Source organism: Gracilinanus agilis, chromosome 2, assembly GCF_016433145.1.
Source record: "Gracilinanus agilis isolate LMUSP501 chromosome 2, AgileGrace, whole genome shotgun sequence".
Lineage (NCBI taxonomy): Eukaryota > Metazoa > Chordata > Mammalia > Didelphimorphia > Didelphidae > Gracilinanus > Gracilinanus agilis.
The window spans coordinates 132,470,736-132,489,387 of NC_058131.1; positions in this window are offsets into that span (position 1 = coordinate 132,470,736).

The window sequence follows — 18,652 nt, forward strand, 5'->3', positions numbered from 1 at the left end:
TTTGTACATATCTCTCCATGTCATCTAATGAAGGTGCTTGACTATACTTTTTACATGTATGATTGTAGCATGAACCCTCATGTTTATTTTCATCATGTCTTTTAGATTCATTATTCTTAGCCCATTTTGAATTATAAAATGTCTTTCTATTATCTCTTTGATTATTGGTTTTTGAAAAATCTATTTGTTGCTTAAATCTATAAACACGAATGATGTGCCCAATCCTTCCACATAAATAACAACGGGGTGATGATTTTGATTTTGGGGTGCTGTTCACAGGTTGTCTAAATTGATTTCTACTTGTTTGGAGAGCAAAATTCTTTACTTCCTCAATTTCCTTCTCATGTCTAGTCTGTTTTAATTGGTGCTTTAAATCTGCTATGATCTCATCTTTATCATTATCAGATTGCCTAGCCAGTCTTGCTTCTTTCTGTTTTGAATCATGTATATACACCGCATGTTGCCTAACATCCTCCAGTGGTAGTGATTCCCACTGTGGACAACTTTGCCTGAAATAATTTTGTATTGGGATTGAGGTTCCCTTTACAAATTGTCTCCTTATATGATCAATTGTATCATGGGCATGTGTGTCTCTAAGTCCTAGAATTGTTTCTGCAGCTTCAATAACTCTATCTAAAAAACTGCTTGGGTGTTCTTCCCCTTGCCTCAGTTTTTCAAATTTCTGCCAGGCATTTGGTCTTTTTGCAAATGATCTCATTGCTTCAATAAGATCAGCCCTGCATCTTAACAAGTATCTCATGTTAGCATGTTGAGTGAAATCCAGGTCCTGATACACCTGTGGCCAGGACTCTAAATTGGGATTCGTCCTAGTTTCATAGAGGAATTTTTCCTTTTCCAAGGGAGAGTAAAATTCCCCCAAAAGAAATTCAACATCATGGAAACTAGGGTTGAAAAGAGTGAACACCCGTTTTAATTCCTTTAGGCTCTTGTAAGGTTTTCTGTAGAACTTGGGAAAATGCCTTTTCAAAACTTCCATGTCACTAGGAGTGAATGCCTTGTATGTTTTGACATGCACCACCCCCTCTCCAGGCTGCACAATAGTCCTGTCCACTATTGGGTGTACAGAGACCACTGCATTTTGAATAGGTTGCTCTTTCTTGGTTTCCTTTTGCCCCAAAAATTTAGATTCCAGTATTTCTAGCTGTAAGATCGTGTGCTTATCGAGTTCTTTCCCTTCACGGATTTGTTTTAAGACCTGGAACAGTATATGGAACAGTTGATGTTCTCTACTAGTTCCTTGCATTCATTATCGGGTTTTGGAGAAGATGTCTTGTAATAATTGAACAGATGAGTCAGAACCACTTTTGAGATTGTCATGAAGTGCCATAGAGACAGAATAATTGCTACAGCCATGGGTATGAAGCATATACACTCAGCTAATGTAAAGGCAAACCATTTATAATAATCATAAATTTCAATCAATTGCTGTATTAAATTTGGTACCTTTATCAACCAAAATGTATATAGTCCCTGCATAAAAGACCAAGCCAGTAAGGAAAGACTGCCTAACACGAAAGTTATTCTTGCAAAATTCATTTTCTTTTTATCAGAAGATTGTAGGTTTTTGTTTGACTGTGCTCACCAGATGTTATAGGTGAATTTGGGAAAGGTGTTAAGTTAAAGGGGATTTGGAAGGGATGTTGTCAGGGACTTGCTAGGTAGGCAATATGGGTTGCAGGTAGGATGTAATAGTGAGATGCAGGATATAATATGAGGCTGAAGTCAGGGAGTATAACACAAAAATTTCCAGGGAGAGGATGAATTAATCTAAACAGGCAGAGAGCAGCAGGGTTTATAGACTAGGACTTAGACTGAAGACAAACTGAAGGGAAATAGACTGATTGAAATTAACTACAGGCTTTAGTTAATTTCACAGGAAGGGACTTGTTTTGAAGTTACACCTTCCTTCAAGAAGGATACCCCGGCTTCCCTCAAACCCAGAGTATGTTGGTTCTATTCCTCTTCTTCCCTTTCTTACTAATTAGCTGACAAAGTAACTAACAGGTCTGTTTTAAACACAAAAGGGGTTTATTGTCTTCTCAGGTTAAATTGTCAGGTAAAAGGAATTAAAGGAAGCCCTAACAGTTGCTTAAAGAAACCTCAGGTGGGGGTAGGGAAGCAGAGATGGAGTTTGAGCAAGGTCCTGCCCTGACTCAGCTCTCAAGGTGATCTTGAAATCAAAAGGGATTATGATGATGGCTACCAAACCTCTCTAGATAAAGTACTGCAAAAGTGTAGCTGAACTCTCACAGATTTGAAACTACTCTCTGATTTAATCTCCTTATTCACTCCTCACAGACATTTAAGTAAGGGAAAGGAAGGTAGGGAAATGAGGTAGAGTATGGAGATTCAAAGGATTTATCTAAATTAACAAATCTCAAATAAATACTCCAAAGCTAGGCTAGGTTTACAGTCTCCAGAAAGGAGATACAGAAGCTCAGCTGGCCCTGGTTCTCTCCACGAGGTCCCAGGTCCAACTAAAACTTTCTCGCAAGACTCTAAACTCTTAACTGACATTAGAACTCAGCCAAAGCCTGCAAAACTGCTCTGTCCCCCCTCTCTGTACTACACTATACATTGGACTCTTAGTGTAGTCATACCGTGTCACACTACAGTAGGTATATTGTCTCTTTTATACCTAGAACTTATCTATCTTTTTTAATGTTGTCTACAGCAATCTTAGCTTTTTTGGTGGCTATATCAATCTCGTGATTCATATTGACCTTGAAGTCTACTGCAACCCCTAGATCTCTTTTTTCCCAGATAAACTGGTGTTTAGTGGTCCCTTTCTCATCTGGGAGTTATTAAACTGAATTTTTAGACTCAGTATAATACTTTCCATTAATTCCTATTGTTACATACTTTTTGACTTGGTCTACTTTTCTATTTTCTCAAGGTAGTTTTCAATCCTGGCATATGATTGTTAACAAATGCTTACTGACTTGATTAGATTTGCTTTGCCATCAAGTATGCTACCCACCCCTCCCAGTTTTGCTTCATCTTCAAATTTTGTAATAATCTATGCCAGTAAGTTATTGGTTAAAATGCTATGCAGTATAATGCCAAGCCCAGACTCTCTGGACCACCACTATGAATTTCTTCCTTTGAGTCAAGTCATTCAATAAGTTTCAAATCCATCTAATTTTATTATTTTATCAATCATCATACAACTCTCCACATTTTCAATAAGAATATCAAGAAAGACTGTATCTAACATCTGTTTTGCTAAAAATGAAGTCAATAGTCAAGATGTCCTAAAAATTCTAGTACAGTTTTAAGCTTTAATGAATAAAGATGCATGAAAACTTTGGGGACATTCTGTATATCTAACATATTCTGTATATATAACACACACACACACACACACACACACACACACACACATATATATATATATATATACTAGTACACCTACCCTGTCAAAAAAAGAAAATTTTGTTATTTGGGTCCTTTTATAGATGAGAAGTAAACCATAATGATCTTCCTTACTTCTTAACCCTATATAATGACAGCCTTCACAAAAAGCAGCTATTAACTCGCCTTGGTAAGTCCAGTTACACATCCCAACTCTTGGACCAATCATGGCCTTAGGCAGAAAGAAGACTGGGAACTCTAATTCATAAGCTCTGCATCTCAATAGGCTTGCCAGTAGAGTCAATCTGACCTTAATCTCTAATAATAAAGTGTCTTTTCTTTTAAACTCTTACCTTCCATCTTAGAATCAATACTGTGTTCCAAAGCAGAAGAGCTGTAAGGGTTAGGCAGTGGGAGTCACACAGCTAGGAAGTGTCTGAAGTCAGATTTGAACCTATGACCTCCCATCTCTAGGCTTGCCTGTCAATTCACTGAGCCACTCAGCTGCCCCCAAGTGTCTTTCTTATACACCTCCCCCACAACCAAAAGGTTTTTTCCTCATTTGATTTGTAATTTCTTCTATAAATAGTCTTGACTGGCCCCAGTTATCCTCCTCTTCCTTCAAAAAACTCTCATTATTAGATTCCCATCTTCTTCTGTTGGTCTCTGATACCTGCCAGCAGCTTCCTGACCTCATGTTCTGCTTGGCTAGCAGGATGTTGATGTACTGTCTACCAATCAACCTTCCTTAAGGCTTGCTGCCAGGCTGCCTTAACCTCCTTTTCGTAGGCACTTTACCCAATCCGCAGCCCCATCCCTGTAATTCTGACTCAGATAAATTAGTAAACTGTGGTTGTTACAGTAATCAAACCAAACCAAACAAAAAAACAATTTCTATTTCAGAGGATATCAGAAAATTCTTGTCTGATCTTAATGTATTCTGGACCCACTGACTTAGAAGATGTCTTTTTTTGTCACCTGGGAAGTCTAAACAGGATAACTCATGTCTCTTCTTCCATGTTCTTAAATAGAAATAACTCTATAAAAGCTCTAAAATGACAAAAGGGCAAAATAAAAAAAAAACAACAAAGGCAGTAACTAGCAATGGGATTTATTATAGTGAATCTAGAATCTCATGATAGCCATTCTAAAAAATGATTTGACATCATAGTAAATGATAAATGATAAAATGATAGCCAGGGGGAATTACCTAACTGTCAGAACTGGCACACAAATCTGCAGTCTGATCATTTCCGCTCTGTTTTCCATTACAGAGTCAGGAACTATTATCAAAGAGGGTGTGGAAGTCATATATGTTTTCTTGTACTTTCACATAATTTGTGGTCAGTTCTTCATCCCCTGAACTTCTTTCACTAGTATGGTGTCATTATCTCTTGATATCTGCTCACACCACTAGAAAACAAGTGTGGTCCAAGGGCTTTGGAGATAAGAAGCAAAATTCGGATTTAGGAACATCTTTATTTCTTCTGTTAGCACTTGGATCAGATTTGTGAACACCTGATAAGTGCGAGTTTTCTCAAAGGTTGGTAACATATGGAAGATTCAGCAAAAAAAGTTATTTGATTCTCCACCCCTAGGAAGAAGCTTTGCTTTTTCTATCATGAACCTTAAATAGAAAATGGGATCATCTCTGAGGTCAATTGCAGCCATTACTGGTCCCTAGCACTTTATCCATGAGTAATATTTTAATTCTGCACAAAAATAGCTTTGACCTTGGAAAAACTCCAGTAACCATTTTATAGAGTAGTTTCACTGCTACTGTCATAGGAAGTGGAGGTGGACTACATCAAGAAGTAGAGTCCCCAAGCAAGACTGACTCACATCCAAGATACTATATGATGGGGACAGTTAGATAGCTAAGCGAATGGAGATCCAGACCTAAATATGGGAGGTTCTGGGTTCAAATCAGACTTTGGATACTCCCTAGCTGTATGACTCTGGTCAAGTCTTTTAACCTCCATTGCTTAACCTTTATGTCTCTTCTGTCTTGGAACCAATACATACTATTGAATCTAACACAGAAAGTAGGGATTTTTAAATAAGATGCTATGTGAGTCTATCTCCACTCAAAAATTATAGTTTGCAAGCTCCCACTAATCAGTTTATTTTTTATGAGTAAGCTGATTCAATGTGAAGGCATTGAATGAAATAGCATAGTAAGAAAAATGGCAATGGGAAAGTTCCACCATCACCATTGCATAGTTTAACAAAAGTATCAGTATCAGTAGGAAGGGAAGACATATGCATCTGAGATTAGACACACATGCATCAGTAACAAAGGGACAGATACATGGAGAAGCAAAGCATGACTTTAATGGTTCTGGTGATGTAACCTCAATGTACTCATTGTATGGTAGGTGCTTGATAAGCATTTGCTTCTTTCCTTGCTTCCTTTCTATAGGTGTTCACTGGGAGCTAAGTACCTTGACTCCATTACATATTAAATTGTTAGATACTCTGTCTGATTATCATTTACTAGAGCTATCTCTGTTGGTGTCAGGAACAACTCCACTGGGTGTGTGGTTCCAGAGCTTCTCCCTTCTTCTAGTATCTTCCACTATAGTTTCTCTTTCTTAAATTTTTCTTTGGGAGATGTTAACTTGCTGATTATAGAGTGGATAGAGTGCAAAGTCTGAAGTTTGAAAGAACTGAGTTTGAATTCGGCCTCAGACACTGCTTATATGACTCTGGGAAGTCACTTACCCCTCTTTGTCTTAGTTTCCTCTTTTGCAAAATGAAGTGGAGAAGAAAATTGGAAAACCACTCTCCAGTATTTCTGCCAAGAGAACTCCAAATAGGGTCACAAAAAGTTGAACATGACAGAACAACAACTTACTGACTTTTTTCACCAGCAGTGATCCATTTTGTTTTTTCCAAAGTCTTGAGTAAAAGACTTTCCAATTCTGCTAGGAGAATCTTTGCTTCAACTAAGTGATTAGAGCACAGAATAGAGACAATCCTAAGTTATCATTCTAATACCCTTAGAATCTTCTCTTTGAACTCAACTTCTTGGTCACCAGGTTTGTCTTTCTCCATCAGGGAACTCATCTCAACCTTCCCTACACTTCTTTATTTAGTTCTGATAACTAACTTAGAAAGATAGACTGAGGCACTAGAAAGAACAAGAACACTATATTTGATATTCACTTTTCCCTTTATAAATAAGGAGGTTGGGTTAGATAACCTCTAAGGTTTTTCTCAGCCCTAAATCTATGATCCAATTACCACATTTAATCCATTATATCTCTAGAGGCTATCCTTCCTGTAAATCTTCTGGCACCTTCTGGGGATCAGAATCCTCCAGGTTTTCAATTCCCAAATGTCTTTCATCTATTTTTCCATGCAAATGAGATAAGAGGCAACAAATGAAGGAAAAAGTTGAAACAGGATTCAAGAAAATAACCTCTATCTGATCTTCACCCTCCCCACCAGCCACTATTATATTTCTGCGTTTATATGTAATCAACAACTTTCTCATGCCTTTTCATCTTCCATAAACTGAATTAATGAATGAATGAGCAGAAAGCATTTATTAACAAAGAGAGTATTTTCTACTCCTATTCTTTCTAGGCCAGGTAGCTTTATCTCCCCTGAGAATTTTTGGGTTCACAGAGTAACTCTTTTCTCTGCCATCACCTTGATTTCTTACTGATAGCATTTGCCTCATTTTGGGGGGATACAGTGACTAGCACCTAAGCTCTATTTAAGTGTGTGTTATTGTATAATTTTTTTACAAAAGTATATTCACTTCACAGATAGCATGAGAACAAAAGTATGAACATTAATCCTAATATATCAAAGGCATATTCTTTTGGGTGTTCAGGGAATTTGACTCAAAAATTAGCTCAGTTATTACACAATATTGCTGTAAACAAATTCACATTCAAAGATGATTCTTTTTTGTTAAACCCTTATCTTCCATCTTGGAGTCAATACCATGTATTGGCTCCAAGGCAGAAGAGTGGTAAGGGTAGGCAATGGGGGTCAAGTAACTTGCCCAGGGTCACACAGCTGGGAAGTGTCTGAGGCCAGATTTGAACCCAGGACCTCCTGTCTCTAGGCCTGACTCTCAATCCGCTGAGCTACCCAGCTGCCCCCCAAAGATGGTTCTGTTGCCAAGTGAGTCTTTCTTTTTGGCTGATGTCTACAAAACTATATCATTCCTTTCTCCTTAGGAATCAATGCTAAGTTGACTGCAACACTGGGAATATTCTGACTCCCAATTTCCTGTGGCTTACTCTCCCATGATCAGAAACTCTACTCTCTGAAAGTAAAAAAAGAAAACTATGAAGTAAGAGAACTAGAATGGGAAAAAAGGTAAGAAAAAGCCAAAGATTCATTTATTCCTTGGGAGGGGAGCATATGGCCTAAGATGGGAATAAAGTTTAACAACCTTCACCCTTATAGCATAGTCTCTTAAACAGAAGCTGTCAGTGAAGAAGTCAACCCATTCTCCAGGTGAAATTGTAGCTATGAGATGCTGAAGCTAGCTCAAGTTTTTCTGAAGACACTGATGGTTTGAGATATAGAGTCTGTAGAAAAAGACTCTTCCCAACCATGTGGCCAGTAAACCAGAATCAGTTATTAAAATTTCTGGGGTGCTCCAGTGGCTCTAAGTTATATCCCTAAGAAACTCTTCTTATTAAGGTTAATAAACCTCCATGTGGAGGTTATATCAAATAAGACAGCTTATGAGGGTCTAGATATTTACAAGACCAGTATTACATTAATTAACTGAGTTCAGAGAAAGATGTGTAAAGAGAGGATAGCCCCTCAGTGAAAGGTTAGAAGAAGATTTTCAAAAAGATGTGCTGGCATGGTCTCAGTGAGTTCAGAGCTCAGTGGCTTAACTCTTCTCAGACATGGATTTTGAATAGGAAAGTAATTACATTGCATTGTGTCATCATTATGTTGGTAGGGAAGGAGGGAAGAGTGGATAGAACAGATAATAGAGTAACCAGATCTTATTTATTTTTAAAAATATACCCTATGACTTTTTTTGGCAGATATACATTAATTTTCCTAAAATAGATGTTAAAATTTGATTAACATTTCCTGATTCTACAATGAATGTTGATAAGACAGGTAGGTGATACTGTATTATGGGTAAAGCCAGTCAAGGATTATTTGTTTGCTTTAAATCACCACCAAATAACAATGAGCTTTCACCAAAAGAATCCACAAAAGGAAGCCCTTTCCTTTTGCCTCGTGGTTTGTCAAGTCACAAATGAAGACTTGCTTCTTTTCAGGACCAAGTGAGGAGGTCTGAAGCAAAAGTAAATGAAGATTAAAATCTAGCATCTGAAAATGAGAAGAGAGATCAATTGTTTGCTATCGACCCAGAAGAAAATCAATATGAATTGAAATGAGAAATCAATATCTATTTTCAGTATAAATGGAATTGAGAAGAAATGTGACAATTGGCTAATAGTCTAGGGCCAAACTAATAAGCTTCTTGAATGGGATTGTTACTTATGCTTAGAAGATTGTGTTCACAGAGCCCATCTGGATTGAGGAAAGAATTATAAAATCATAGAATTATAGACTATGAAAGTTAAAAACAATGTTACACAACACCTTAATCTAGCCCTTTAATTTTGCAGTGGAAGAAACTGAGACTCAGATAAATTAAGTATGTCTCCAGTGATTTCATACTATAAGTTTGTGACAGAGCCAGGTCTAGAGATCAGATCTTCTACTTAAGCCTGTATGTATATCTGCAAAATGGGCTTGAAAATATTTAGTGAAAAGAAAAATGTAGACAGAAAATATAATTGGACTTTTTGTCTGTTGGATTCCAAATACTTGTTTTGACTGAATTTTCTCGCTTTTCACCTAATTGTTTCAGCAATCCTCTGAGAAGGGAGCAGTCAGTTTTCATTTGGGTCTGAAATCTTTTGGAGAGGAAGAGTTAACCTGTCTCTGATTGCACATGCCCAAAGCCTCATCCATCTTCTGGACAGATGCTGATAAAAAGTTGTTTCCCAGCACAAAATGATGGAACCCCGAGGAGATTTGTGCTCTTAATTACTTCGGAAACTTTGGCCACATTGCGAGGTGCTATAGGAAATACCGCGTAACCTTTTCAAAGTGAGATGTCTTGAATTTTCAAAGCGGATAAACATTTTCCCTCCCTTTTTGGGTATAATACTTCATTTATGTTCTTATCAAGAAAGAATGAAACATCTCGGATTAGGAAATGAAAAATTCCTCCATTTTAGTTCAAGTAGATCTAAAGAGAAAACATGTCTTTCTCATCATTTTTCATGTGTTTTGTAATGTAAAATTCACAGTGAAAATGATTTTCTTAAAATTAAGCCAAATGATCCTGAATAAATGGAAATATAACCACTTTGGCACAAAGATGGTTACTCTTTAAATATATGTTTATGAAGTATGTTCTTGTATATACTTGGGGGCCTTGGGTAAAGTCTTAAGGGGAATATGCCTTTTAAATGAGACGTGGTCCTTGCCCACTTTGAGCTTATGGAAAGACATAAAAATAACCTCAATACAAAACATTAAATAATAAGTGCAGGAGAGAGGGACAAAAATGCTTTGTGGGAACTTCAAGGGGACGATAATTTATGACAGGTCTAGGAAAGCATCCTTTAGCAGGTAGCATTTCACTGGGGCTTTAAAAGAAAGGTAGAAACCCAACAAATGAAAAAAGAAATAAAAATTTCAGACTTAGGGAACTGCATGAATAGATGAAGAGGAATAAGAAAAATCAATCAGTGTTTGGGGAAGAGAGACTAATCCATGTTATAAAGAGGAGAGTAATTGAACATAGAGCTGAACAGGTGGGACACTATTTGATTGTGGAGTGAAAACAAGGCAAAGGCATTTTCAGATGTAGCAGACGGTTTTTTACTTAATAAAGGGATTCATAGGTTCATACTCTTAAAAGACTGGTAAGAACCTTAGAGGTCATCAAGCCAACTTCTCATGTTTTATATGGAGAAAGTGAGGCTCAGATCACACAGGCAGCTATGTGTGAGGTGGGATATGAAATCAGATAATCCTAACTCCTAGGATGGCTTTATCACATTAATTTTTCCATTATCAAGTCATTCATCACTATTTTCCACAGTTCACTTAAAATTATTTTGTTTTCAAATTTATAAACATTATTTATGTGTAATATTTTATGTTTATTAAGATAATTCTAATATTTGTAAAACAACATTCATAAACAAATTTCCAAGTTGTACAGAATATTTTTCTGGACTCTTGTTATTGAATAAAGTAAAGCACATCTTGATATTCTATCGGCCGGAAGGTACAATGATTGAATACCACCTTAGTGACTTTGTCTCTTGCTATACTTTCTGACTTTGACAAGCCACTTTTTTAGTTCAAGACAAGAAATTACCTTTTGGGATGCAATTTTCTTGGGGCATCTCTACTCTTGCAAAGTGTGCTCCAGAGTCAATCAATTCTAACATTTATTGAATATCTGTTTATGTGCAGAACAGAGTATTTGGATGCCATAGTGAGAAAAAAGGAAAGAGTAAATCTGACCCTGCCCAATTAAGGAATTTATAAAATCCAAAGAGAGTGACAGGACCACTACAAGGGAACAAACCATAAAAATGTAGGCAATGGAAAGATCCACATAAATATTGTGGTGTAAAGAGGATTGCATTTGTTATTGGGTTCAGCCTGACCCTGAGTTCAATTCCCAGATGTATAATTTACTTCCCTTTTACCTCAGTGTCTTCACTAGTAAAATGGGGCAAGTATTAGATGATTTCTAAGGTCCTTCTAATTCTCAACCTATAATCCTATCTGAGGATTTAGATGATTAAGGGTTGGATCAGAATCAATCAAGACAAATAAGGGAAAGAGAACATTGGATTAATGTCAGTCAATAAATCAATATCTCTTAGATTCCTACTGTCTGCCAGGCACTGTGCAAAGTACTGAGGATCCAAAGAAAAGTTAAAAGACAGTTTCTACTTTCAAGGAGCTCACAATCATTAATCTAACCATTCTGGAATGCAATTTGGAAATATGAACAAAGTGCATTAAAAGAATACATGTCCTTTGATCCAGCAATACCACTACTGGGTTTGTATTCCAAGGAGATAATAATAAAAAATGTTTGTACAAAATTATTCATAGTCATGTTCTTTGTGGTAACAAAATATTTGAAAATGAGAGGGTGTCCCTTGATTGGGGAATGGCTGAACACACTGGAGTATCTGATGGTGATGGAATACTATTGTGCTATAAGGATTGATGAACTGGAGGATTTCTATATAAACTAGAAGAATCCCAATGAACTAATTCAGAGTGAAATGAGCAGAACCAAGAGGATGCTGTACACAGAAAGTGAAACATTGTGGAACTATCCAATGTAATGGACTTTACTACTAGTAGCAATGCAATAATCCAAGACAATCCCAAGGGAATTATGAGAAAGAATGCTATCTACATAAAAAGAAAAAACTGTGGGAGTAGAAATGCAGAAGAAAAACATCTGACTTATCACTTGTTTATATGGGTAGATGATGTGGGGTTTTAGTTTTAAAAGACTGCTCTATTGCAAAAATGAATAATATGGAAATAGGTATCAAGTGATAACACTTGTATAACCCAGTGGAATTGTTTGTTGGCTCAGGAAGGGGGAGGAAGGTGGAGAGGGAAAGAAAATGAATCAAATAAACATGGAAAAATTAAAATTTTTTCTAAATGGAAAAAAGTCAAGGACGTCACAATCTACTGGGGGAAGTTAAATACAAATAATTATATATAAACAAATTATATTTATGATATATTGGAAACAATCGACAGAGGAACAATGGAATTAAGAAGGATCAGGAAAGACTTCCAGGACGCTGAAATAAAGAGGAAGAACGCTCCATGTATGGGAGACAGCCAGCAAAAATACCTGAATTAGTTTAGAATAGAGTTTAGCAATCTAATGCCAGAGACAGTACTAGAAATCATTCATTTATTTATCCATTATTTCATTCATTTGTTTGTAAAACAAGTATATATATAAACAAGTATATGTGTGTATATATATATGTATATATATACATATATATAATTCTTTTTATGCATAAAGCCTGTGTTTCACCTTGTGTAGGATACGGAAATATGTAAAACAAAATCTCAGTGCTCCAGAAATTCATAATCTTTGTTGAAGGGATAAGAAAGGCAGACAAATCACCATAGTATAAGGCAGTGTTTGATAAATAGCATATGAGTGGTACATACAATAGATGCTATAAGAATTTAGAGGAAGAAAGGACCTTTTCTATTTGGAGCTGATTTCTGGTAACCTAGAAGCTGAAGCTATGAAGAAAACCTGGTATTGTTCATAAAGAATACAGTCCAAACTCTTTACCTCTGAATTCAAGGGCTGGATTGAGATCCACTTGACTCCGAGAGCTTTTCCCACCTCTGCTTACCCATCCTTGGGCCCTCACACAAGCCAAATTGAACTGAACTACTTCCTATCCTAAGCTCTGTTATTATGTGTTCCTCATTACTTAAATGTCTTCTGTGCTCATCTTTTCCTGTCGAATTTCTAGGTATCATTCAAACTGAGATCAAATTCTTCAGTCTTGGGTCTATTTTTAACAGGTAGCAGTGACTCAGAATGGAGAGGTGCCCTTATTAGAATTCATCTGAAAGACCATGCCCAGTTCTGAGCGCCATAGTTTAAGGACCCTGATAAAATGGAGCATGCCCAGGGGGGACTCAGTTTGGCTTTTCTTGAATCCATGACATAGGAGAATTGTTTGAAAGAATTGGGCATATTTAGCCTGGGGTACAAAGAAATAACTCAGGGAGGTATATATTTAGCCTGCTGAAGAAAGCCATAATTCAGAGAGGTGCATGATAGTAGTATTCACCTGTTTGAAAGACTATGATGTCAAAGAGGGGTTAGACTTATTCTTTTCCCCTCCAGAGGGAAGAGAAAAGTGCATTGCCTAGAGGTTGCAAAGGGATAAATTCAGGCTCTTACTAGCAAGAGAAAACATCCAACCAGTTAAAGGTGGCTGAGTAGAATGACTTGCTTGGTGAAGTGGTAAGTTCTCCTTTCTTGGGGACATTCAAGCAGAGGCTGAATGACCTTTTCTTGTATGTTATAATGGGGTTGCCTTTGTATATGGATTGGACTGGATGGCCAGTAAGGTCCTTTCGATCCTCAAATCCTGTGATAATACCTTCTTGCCAGGCACAATCCAAAAGACTTTTCCTCGATGTGAGGAGATTAAGTGACTTGTTCAGGGTCACACAGTCAATTTATATTGGAAATGGTATTTGATAACTAGGTCTTGCTGTTTACAAGGCAGGTTTATGTCCATTGTGCCATTCCAGCTTCTCAAAAAGTCTCCCTGTAAAATCATAGATTTTGATCTAGATGAGACCTTAGAAGTCATCAAATCCAGTTCCAGTTTGTAGATAAGAAAACTGAAACAGAAAAGTTCAGCCACCCAGATATTAATTGTTAGAAAGATGTGAACCCAAGTCTTTTTGACTCTACTTCTAGGGCTTCTTATGTCTTTTGGAACTCTGCATCTTAATGACAACACAGTGTTAGGTTCTGGGGTCCTATAAAGATGAAATTTTTAAAATGTTCCCTGCCTTGGGGGGAAATTATACTCTACACAATCTCTTCCTTCAGAGAGATTTTCTTCTACACAAATACTACACAAATGAATAAATAGAATATCACCTAAGGCCAGTGAGAACACTGAGAACCAGAGGATTGTGAAAGGAGCAGGAGGTAACCATCTGAGTTAAACCTTGAAGGAAGCCAAGGCAATGCATTCCAGATTTGGAGAGCAGTTTGTGTGATAACTCATAAAAGCAGGGTACAAGACTTAGAGTCATAAAGCTCTAAGATCAAATCGCACTTCAGGGACCACTAACTGTTTGACTGTGGACAAGTCACTTTATTTCTGTTCTATTTTTCTGTTTATTTCTGTTCCTTACTTCCTTCAGCAGTAAAATTAAAATGTCAACATCTGTTCAAGCCCTGGATCCCTGTTCTCAAGATCGAATGAGATAAGTTTTGGAAAGCATTTAGCATAATACTCAGGACAGACTAGTTATTTAGCAAATGTTTGTTTCTCCCATGAATTGTTTTTTTTTAATTTATTGTTTATTTTTGAAGAGGACCAGTCACATCTTAACTCAAGAGTATACTGGATTTAAATGAGACAGAGTTGAGCCAAGTTCTTCCACAGTCATTGAAGTCCAGTGGCAAGACAGAAGTCAAAATGACTGGTAATAGTCCAGGATATAGTGGATGACTTCATCAACTTTAATGACTGACCAAGCTCTAAATTCTTCAGAGTGCCTGTTTCCACTGCTTTCATGGTCATTCGAACAAATTGTTCTCTTCCATTTATTTCACTGGAGGATGTCTTTATATGCTTGGAGTGCACCAATAAGGTACTAGGGTATAGCTACTGTGCATGCTCTAGATTCTTGGAGCCACAGATGAAAGTTGGATACAAAAGGTTGATGAGCAGCCCTGAAGAGGACCCTGACAGCACTCACACCAGAGATGCTAGTCTTCTCTGAATATCCCATACAACCCATGAGTGTAGAGTTCATTGAAATTTTAGAGACTATTTTGGCTAGAAAGTAGAGTATAAAAAGTAGTATGAAGTAAGTCTGAAGAGGTAGATTGGTGCCAGGTTATGGAGTCTATTAAATATATACATGTTAGTACATGAACAATAGGGAAAAATAAAAATAAAATATTTCTTTATTTGCTTGTCTGTTTTATCAAATGAATGGGATGATCAAATTACTGGGCTATATTATACAAGGTAGGCTTTTTTTTAGTATGAGTTCTAGTTTTGAGATTTAGTAGAAAAATAGATTTCTTCTTAGGACAATCCATAGTTAGATTTTCTTCATTAATACTATAGAGGAAAAAAATTATAGAGGACTTCCAAGTCACAAGAGCAACAAAATGGTAGACTAGATGTTTTAGAAAAGTAGAAAAGGGGATCATAGGTGTGGAGAAGAAATCCAGTGGGAACAAGGCAATCTTAAAAAAAAATTAAAGTAAGGTAATTGAAGAAACAGAATACTGTGTTTATAGCAGAAAGAGGGCAATTTAATCTGAAAAGCTTCTACACAGATGACATTAATATATCTAGCATAAGAAGGGAAATGGACCAATGGCAAAAAATATCTTTGTCTCAAATTTCTCTGTTAAGGTTTTGGTATCAGAGATGTCTGTGTGTGTGTGTTTGTAATATATACAACATATGATATGATATGATATATGATATAATATAAAGACATATAAATAGATATTATTCACAGCTATCTCCCAATAGCTGATTTGTGTCAAAATCTCCACTTTCTGTCAGTCATTTTTGACTGATGATTTTGAAGCTGTCCATATTTTTTAATATATAGTGCCCTGTCTTCAAATTCCTCAAGTTGTTTTAGTTCTGACCTAGTCATAAAGATTCAGAATGGGTTAGGGTGTACTTAGAATCCTACCTAGACCTTTTCTGAAGCATACTTGAATCCTAGGGGAAATTTTTAGACTTGCTGGCTTTTACGGAATCCTTCCAATCCAAGGAAGAAAGATGCCAGGACTCAACCAAGAGTCTTGAAACATATCATTAGGCTTGAGTCAGATTGACATGCTATTCACCTCCAACATGGTTTGAAGGCTCTTTGAACATTGATCAGGAAGAACCTTGAAAGAGGTAAAATTTGCTTTAAGAGCTTCCCCTCCTAACCCTTTTTGTCCTTTCCTCTTTTCTCTTTTGTTCTCATTTTTACCTCTACTCATACTCCATGCCTTTTCCCCCACCTCTTCCCCCTCCATCCTATTCAATATACCTACTCTCAGGAAATCATCCACTATTGATCATTTATCCCTTAATACAAATTGGTCACTGGATTACCCTTCCAGAGTGTGTTGGTTTTTATCCTTTATCTATACTTATAGGATGGACTTGGTTTCTTATCAAAAGAACTTCAGGTATCAGCTAGATTATCTTAGGAGAAAGGGGACAATCATAACATGCCTGAAGTTATGCCAGTCAGATACTTGCTGCCTCTAAGCTGTCCCTCACCACTGAACTGCCTATGGTCTTGACAATGAGAGTCAAATTGACCTTAACATGGACATGTACTCATGCACACACACAAACACACAAACTTGTTTTTCAGTATACTTTGTTGATGTACCTCAGGGCTTGTCTTTTTGAAATAAAGTGATAAGAAAGTTTAAAAAATTGCATTTTCCAAAGAGCTCTAGATTTAGAGTCACAAAAAATGAGTACAATTGTGGCTCTGCTTTTTAATATTTGTGTGACTTTGAATAAGTCCTCTTGACATACTAAGACTACAGTATTTTCTTCTATAAAATGAGTAGGATAAACTAGATAATCTCTAAGTTCCCTTCTTGATATTAATTCTATGGAAAAATATGAGCCTTCCAAAGGCAACTAGGTAGTTTAGTGGATAGAGCACTGAATTGAGAGTCAGAACAAACAGTTCAAATCCTGCCTCATACATTTAATGACACTGGGGCATACATAATCGATATCAGTTTCAGTTTCCTCATCAGTAAAGTGGTTGATAATAGCACTTATCATGAAGGGTTGTTTTGAGGCTCAAATGAGATAACACGTGGAAAGCATTTTGCTATCCTTAAAACTAGTTGTCATCACCGTCATCATCACCGTCATCACCATCACCATCATCATGTTGTTGTTCAGTGGTGTTTGACTGTTCGTGTCATATTTGGAGTTTTCTTGGCTGAGATAGTGGAGTCATTTTCCATTTCCTTCTCCAGATCATTTTATAGATAAGGAACTAAAACAAATAGTGTTAAGTGACTTGACCAGGGTCACAAATATAGTGTCTGAAGCCAGACTCATGATGAGTCATCCTTATACCAAGCCCAGGGCTCTATCCACTCTACCACTTAGCTGAGCATCATTATTGTAAGCCTTTCTCTTTTTTCCATTAGGTAATCCTAAATCTTATTTTTTCTAAGAAATTCATCTTAATACCCTTTCTAAAGCCCACATATTCACCTTAGCTCTGGATTTGGAGTGTCATTCAAGTTGAGATTAAAAACCTCAAAGAGTTCTGAACCTTACCATTAGCATAAGAAAAACTGAAGGTGCAATGTAAGATTATGCCACCATATAAAAACCATTTTAAAACTCTTAACTTCTGACTTAGAATCAATATTGAGCCTTAGTTCCAAGACAAAAGACTGGTAGGGTCTAGGAAATGGGGGACTAAGTGACTTACCCAGGGTTACACCACTAAGAAGTGTGACCAACATTTTTTAACAAATATACCAGGACACTTATATCCACCAAAATGCTTTCCTTTCCAGAGGAGTCATCATGGATAGGATACAAGTATGACATTTCTGACGTAGCTCAAAATCTGTTTTAGAACACAAAGGAGTGTGGTCTATTCCTTGGAAGATCTTCAGTGCTGCCAAATTTTCTCCAAAAAGAGTGAATTTGATTTTTGCAAACCTTCACAAGTCTTTGTAACCAAGTCTGGTGAATAAAATGGATAATATGATGAAGGCAATACTGTTTGTCAGAACCATAGTTTGCTCAGCTACAAAGACATGAGACTGATTTTCCTCAGTGGCAGAGGACACCAAATTAAGAGAGATTGAGAACATCTTTCTAAATATGATGGGATTTTATTTAGGACTTAAAGGAAGCCAAGGATGTCAGTAGATAGAGATGAGGAGGGAGAGTATTCCAGGCACAGAGATGGTTAGAGAAAATGCAAGACTTATCAATTATACTTACTGCCACTTACAAGGCACTTGACCTCTGTTTCTCTCATTTTCCTCAACTGCAAATTGGGGAAAGATAATAGCATTTATTTCAAAGAGGTGTTATATGAATCAAGTGAAATAATATTTACAAAAAGTGTCTAGCATAGCCCACAGTAGATACCATCTAAATACTTACTCCCTTTCCCTCCTATGGTCTGGTTTCCTCATTTTAAAAATGAAGTTAGATTATATGGATTCTAAGGACTCTCTACCTCTAGATGTATGAACATCTGATCTTTTGAGATTAATTTCTTAATAAGTTCATTAAGGCACATTTGTTAGGTCCTGGAGTGGTATAGCACACAATTGTCCTGAAAAATCTCAAACATATAATATTATTATAGACTTGTGTCATTGATTTGATTTGTGTCCCAGTGAAAGACCAGCTGGAAGATGGTTCTGAATTGTAAACCCTATTTTTCCCCTCTAAACAGTTTT